General features: G+C 43.1%; 1 long non-coding RNA gene across 1 annotated transcript in view; it reads left to right on the top strand.

Moving 5' to 3' along the window:
• Window positions 1-6767, top strand: part of LOC140524382 (uncharacterized) — a 58497-nt gene that overhangs the window by 522 nt on the left and 51208 nt on the right. The gene's annotated exons all lie outside the window — the stretch shown is intronic.

Genomic DNA, 6767 nt, shown 5'->3' with positions numbered 1-6767 from the left:
CACAGGCCCGCCTCACCGGAATCCGAGTCAGCCGCATGCCGTGACGTCACCTCCCAGGCGGCGTGACGTCACCTCCCTGACGTCATGGCCCTCTTCCAGAGTACACGCCCCAGGTTGAGACAGACAGCATCAGCTCAGTCTCTGCACTTTTCCAACCAACTAGCAGTTCTTTTTGTTTCTTCCTGTTCTTAGATTTCTGGGCAAGGGATTCCCACTGTGCTGGCATGGGCAGTAAGACTTCCCATTTCATGCCCCGATGCTCGTGAATAAGAGTCCAGTGAGTGGCTGCAGTCCTCAGAAACCCTGCTGACCAAATGTCCTGCCCTTCCTCTCTGGGCAGCAGCTGCAGCCAGGCTCCTGAGAGCGGGGTCTGGAGAGACTGAGTGAGAGGGAGGTGTTAACGCTGCTCCTTCTCTTCCCTTTCCTTCCCTTCCCTTCCCTTTCCTTTCCTTTCCTTTCCTTTCCTTTCCTTTCCTTTCCTTCCCTTCCCTTCCCTTCCCTTCCCTTCCCTCCCCTCCCCTCCCCTCCCCTCCCCTCCCCTCCCCTCCCCTCCCCTCCCCTCCCCTCCCCTCTCCTCTCCTCTCCTCTCCTTTCCTTTCCTTTCCTTTCCTTTCCTCTTTTCTTTTCTCTTTTCTTCTCTTTTTTCTTTTCTTTTCTTTCCTTTCCTTTCCTTTTATCTTTTCTTTTTTCTTTCCTTTCCTTTTTTTCTTTCCTTTCCTTTTCTCTTCTTTCCTTTCCTTTCCTTTCCTTTTTCTTTCCTTTTCTTTCCTTTCCTTTTTCTTTCCTTTTCTTTCCTTTCCTTCTCTTCTTTTCTTTTTTCCCTTTTCTCTTCTTTTCCTTTCCAGCCAATTACAGCTATTTCAAATGCCCATGCAACTAATTCCTATATTCCTAATGTAACACCGGAGGCAACTAGGTGGCACAGTGGATAGAGCACTGGGCCTGGAGTCAAGGTTTGAGTTTAAATACATGCCCACACACTTCCTGGCTTGGCAAGTCACTTAACCCTGCTGCCTCAGTTTCCTCATCTGTAAAATGATCTGGAGAAAAGAGTAGCAAACCACTCCAGTATCTTTGCCAAGAACATTCCAGATGGGGTCACCAAGAGTTGGACACAACAGAAAAAAATGATTGAATTACAATAGTGTATCAATAACCACGCAGTGGGGGCTGGCAATTTAGTGAATGTTTGTTGGATTGAGCTTTAAAAAAAAGGTTGAAATTTGTGGGAAAATCTCTTAACAAAAAATAAACAACCAAAACCCTTACCTTGGAGATAGGACTTCTCTTTACAGAATGACAATGACAATTTAAGGACTGTGTCTGAAAGGTTTATCATTGATTATATATCAGAATTCACGATTCCCTTTTTCTGTTGCATACTGGTAAACCAGGATAGATCCAGTGACCTCCTGCACACACTTCCAAAGCATGATAGATATTCACAGCTCTAGTCCCATGAGTTTTTCCGGGGTTTCTCTTTATAATCTCGTTAATAAAATACAACAGGATGACTGGAGATGGCCAAGGATGCAATGGGAGACCCTGGCCCTTTTAGGCTAAGGCCTTTTCAAGTTCTCGCTTTGAGTGAGGTAATGCCCATCCAGTGAATCGTCCTGGTGAATACTGGCCACTGTATGACTCTAGAGGAGAAAGTGAGGCTGGTGACCTTGTGCAGCCCTCCCTCACTCAGACCAAAGTCCACTGCAAGTCACGTCATCATTTCCCTGCTGTCATGGTCCTCTTCGAGAACAAAGGACAAATACAGCCAGTGAGTAGTCCAAGCTGCCTGAATGAGGACTCAGCCAGCTGGGTAATTCAGCTCGCCCTCTCCCTCCCCCTTTCCCCTTCTCTCTCCTTCTCTTCAAAGGAAGATAAATTTTGATGGCTGCCCAAGCATCACTTAATGACTATATTTTGGGCCCTTCTGGCTCAGAGTGAATGTCAATCTCAACTAAGAAAAAAATGTTCCCTTTCTCCTCCCCTCCTCTTCCATCTATTCCTCTCCCCTCCCCCTCTTTTAAATAAGTAAGCTATTCCAGTGTAATTCAGTATACATTTATGTGATGTCCCCATGTCTGGAGATTCTCATGCTGACCTCCTCCCTCTCCCCCGGGAGAAGAAGGCCTTCTCTCAGAGGACTTTGTAACAAGAACTAGGTGAATCTTAACAGAGATTTCATCTGGGCCCCAGCAGAGTGATACTGCAGAGTGTCCCTGGGCATGTGAGCTTTCCAGGTGGAGGTTGGCAGCAGGTTAGTCCTTCCTCTGGCTGGTGCTCCTGGCACAGAAGACAGCAGTCAGGAGTTGTTTGAGGGAGCTCGTGCAGCAGAGAGTGCTGAGCCAGTAGCGGAGGGCTGCAGGTTTTCTGGGCTGTTGGAGGCATGGGCTGCACTGAGTCCTGCTCAGTAACTTTGGTCAGTCAAATACAAAATCCTCTTTTTGGCATTTAAACCTCCCTCAGGTATATACTAAAGCTCACTCCCCTTTATGCCCTCTGCAATTGCATCCATTCCCATTTCTGCGCCCTTGGGGGCCTGACTGCCCCATGACTAGAATGCCTTCTCTCCTAGACTCTGCACTGCAGAATCTTTGGTTTCTTTCAAAACTGAGCCCAAGATTCACCTTCAGCCTGAAGCCTTTCTGGGTCCCTTCAGCTGCTAGTGCTAACCTCTCCTGAAAACTTTGGGGTGTGTGTGTGGGTGGCAGGTGGTGGGTTTTTGGACACCCCCCTCCCTTATTTATATGCAGTGGTGTGATGGAAAAGGAGTTCCAAGGGGGGGCGGGGCACAGAGTGGTCAAGGCTCTTTTTCTTGTCTCCCATTCCTTATGTAGCCATATCTTACTCTTCATTACTGAACTGGGGAGGCTCAGTGCATATGGCTGGAGATGGGGAGTTGCAGCAGGGATTTCTCCTTGCTGTAGGAATTGCAGGTATCCTGTTTCCATCAACATAATATTGGAGGTAGAATGAAATTGTCATCTCTCAGGAAGTGAGTATTGTGACTTACTAAGCAAGACGTTGGATTGCTTACTGCGGAAACAGCGAGAGATCCAGAACATCCCTTCCCTTCCCTTCCCTTCTCTTCCCTTCCCTTCCCTTGCCTTCCCTTGCCTTGCCTTCCCTTCCCTTGCCTTGCCTTGCCTTGCCTTGCCTTGCCTTGCCTTCCCTTGCCTTCCCTTGCCTTCCCTTGCCTTCCCTTCCCTTCCCTTCCTTTCCCTTCCTTTCCCTTCCCAGGTACTGATAAAAAAAAAAGGCTCCAGGGAAATAGAAAGTGCTTTTACCTCTTCAGGGAGTGCTCTTTTCAGCAAAGTTGTCTTTTTAAACTTCTCTTGTTTCTTTCTCCGTTAACCCTCCTTCCCTCATTTGACAAAATTTTAAAAGTACCAACATTTTGGTTCACCATTTTTCTTCTTGTTAGCGCTCTTGTTTGTTTGAGTGATTTTATTGCTTTATGGCTGTCAGGAGTCCCATATATTCTCCCAAGGCCGTCTTACCGTTTTGTAACCTCATTCCTCTCCTAATGCCCTGATTCCATTTGTAATGCAACAAAGAAAGCAGTCAGGATGGATGAATGAATACAGAAACATGGCTCAAAGAGTGGACCTTAAAAGGGATACCTTGAAGGAAAAACTAACAAACAAATCCATTTCTGTGCCCAGAGATACAGCTTTCTGACTCCTATAACTCTTCTTTTATTAAAGTAACAATAATTTATTTTAAATTACTCAATTAAATTAAATTTAAAAAATCAGACGAAGAATGAGGACTTTCTGTGTCTCTTTTCCCATTGCCTCTGTTTCCCTTCATCCCCTAGTACCAAAGCATAGTGCTTTACCTTTGAAGGACACAATAATCCATGACTGATTTAATTGTTTCATTCATGACACTTAGAAACCACTGAAATCTGACTCCAGTTCCTTGTGGTGGTATAGTAGTGGCCCCTGTGTTCTTTGAGGCCACGTAAGCTCTGGAATGTCCTAAAGCATTTTGTTAGTGTTTATAGTCCTGAGAAACATGCTCCATCTCCATCATTCAAGGCTCAGGAGATCACTAGACATCACAGTATGGAGGATTATTATTACTACTATTGAAGACATCATGATCTACAGAAAGAAAATGCAAATAATCCCCAAGCCTATGCGCATCAGTCCAATCATGATCTGAATAGCCTGTAGAAAGAAAACACTAACAAGAGTGAAAAGTGTTAATATTCCTCTTTATCAGAATCTTGCAATTGTTGCTGCTGTTGTTTGGTTGTTTCAGTTATGTCCCATTCTTCATGACCCTCTTGGCAAAGACACTGGAGTGGTTTGCCATTTCCTTCTGCAGCTCATTTTACAGATGAGGAAACTGTGGCAAACAGCGTTAAGTGACTTACTCAGGGTCATACAGCTAGTAAGTGTCTGAAGCTAAATTTGAATTCAGGAAGATGATTCTTCCTCATTCCAAGCCCATTTGTTTTCTTGTGTAAGATCATAATGGAATTTACCTGAATAGAACCCTTGTTTGAAGGAAATTGAGTGGAAGAGGTGCTATACTGTATAATTTGTCTCCCAGATGACTTGGCATGGAGATATTGAACAACACTCCCTCCCTACCTCAAAACCTGTAATTCTGAACCAGCAGGATGGGAGGTGCCCCAAACCACCTTTGCAGACAGAGGACCATGGTAGTAGTACTCTTGCATGCCAACATTGGTGTTTCCAGCTCATAGCACCCAGACTGAACCCCCTTGACTCTCACATTAAAGTTTGGCTTTGTTTAAATCAACTCCAAAAAAACCCTTAAGTTTATATCTATATGATTTCTGGCCATTTCTCTGGGGAGCAGCAAGAGAAGCTTCCAAAACTGTGCACTCAGATTGAATTTTATGTTTATGATTCGACTTTCCCCATTGACAGTCATAAACTTCATCTTTCACACCTATAAATCCTTGGCCCATTAAATTTTGTAAATACAAGAATGATATTTCAATGAGAGCTAACCTACCTCTAGTGTCTTCCGTTCTCTAAACAGTAAATTTGATCTGGTTGTTATAGCTGAGATTAAGAAAGTATGTGATACTTTGGATCTGAGGACTAATAATTTGAGAATACTAACCCACCTTGGGCTGATTTTTTCCCCATTGACTAGAAGTAGAGGATAGAAAAGTTGGAGACTCCAGTATTACTAGGTAGGTATGGATTGGGAGGGCTTTCAAGAACTTTGTCAGGCCATGAATGAGGCCTGCTGAGGCCGTGGAATCCAAGATACTGTAAAACACATTAAGGGATAGTTCATTTATCCAGGAGAGAATAAAAAAAAAATCTCATCTAACTTTGATTATTGATGCCAGTGAAAGAGAATTAGGGGTACTCAGAAAGGGTATTAGCAGACAACCCCCAAATACTTTATATTTGGGTTTGACCTAGATCCCAAGGAATCAGGGAGAGCAGTTGATTTGTGTCCCTTTTAGCTTTAGCTTAATCTGATTCTGAAAAGAATGGATGTCTTCTGTGTCTCCTCCAACTGTTGGAGCCTAGAACTGATTTAGACTTTGTCTTGGTGATGGACGTATTAGCTGTGGCACACAAACATTTTTGTTATTCATCCACACAACAGATAGTCCACATGTTAGTTACTGAGATTTGATTATATCCCATTTTTTTTTTTAATGTTTAACAATCACTGCCATACAATTGAGATTTTATCCCCCCCCACCTACCCCTCATTACCCCCCTCCCTCCCCACAACTGCATACAATTCTGTATAGATTCTACATATACTTTCCTATTGAGTATATTTTCACTATAGTCATGCTATGTAGTCAGACTAAAATAAATGAAAGAAATCGTATAACGAATCAGAACATGATACACAAACACATACACATACACAAACATGATCTGCTACATTTTGTGAGTGACTTCCATATTTCTTTCTCTGAGTGTGGAAGGCATTTTGCCTTGAGAACCACCTTTGGGATTTTTTTTTTTTCATAAGAAGTTTTTGCGTTATTACCAAAATCCAAGTCTACCAGAAAAAACTCTCACACGCTGTGGTCGTTGCTGTGCACAAAGTTCTCCTGGTTCTGCTCCTTTCACTCAGCATCAGGTCATATAAGTCCTTCCAGGCCTCTCTGAAGTCTTCTTGTTCATCATTTCTTATGGCACAATAGTACTCCATTACATTCATATACCATAATTTATTCAGCCATTCCCCAATTGATGAACATCCCCTTGACTTCCAGTTTTTGGCAACTACATAGAGTGCTGCTATAAATATTTTTGTACATGTGGGACCCTTTCCCATTTTTATGATCTCTTGGGGATACAGTCCTAGTAGCGATATTGCTGGGTCAAAGGGTATGCACATTTTTGTAGCCCTTTGGGCATAGTTCCAAATTGCTCTCCAGAATGGTTGGATGCGCTCGCAGCTCCACCAACAATGAATTAGTGTTCCAACTCTCCCACATCCTCTCCAGCATTTATCATTTTCTTGTTCTGTCATGTTTGCCAATCTTATAGGTGTGATGTGGTACCTCAGAGTTGTTTTGATTTGCATCTCTCTAATCAATAGTGATTTAGAGCATTTTTTTCATATGATTATAGATAGCTTTAATTTCTTCCTCTGAAAATTGCCTGTTCATATCCTTTGACCATTTATCAATTGGGGAATGACTTGTATGATTATACATTTGGGTCAGTTCTCTATATATTCTAGAAATGAGGCCTTTATCCCCGAGCTTAGCTGTAAAAATTCTTTCCCAATTTACTACATCCCTC

Source organism: Notamacropus eugenii, chromosome 2, assembly GCF_028372415.1.
Source record: "Notamacropus eugenii isolate mMacEug1 chromosome 2, mMacEug1.pri_v2, whole genome shotgun sequence".
Lineage (NCBI taxonomy): Eukaryota > Metazoa > Chordata > Mammalia > Diprotodontia > Macropodidae > Notamacropus > Notamacropus eugenii.
This window is presented reverse-complemented; position numbering and strand designations above follow the sequence as displayed.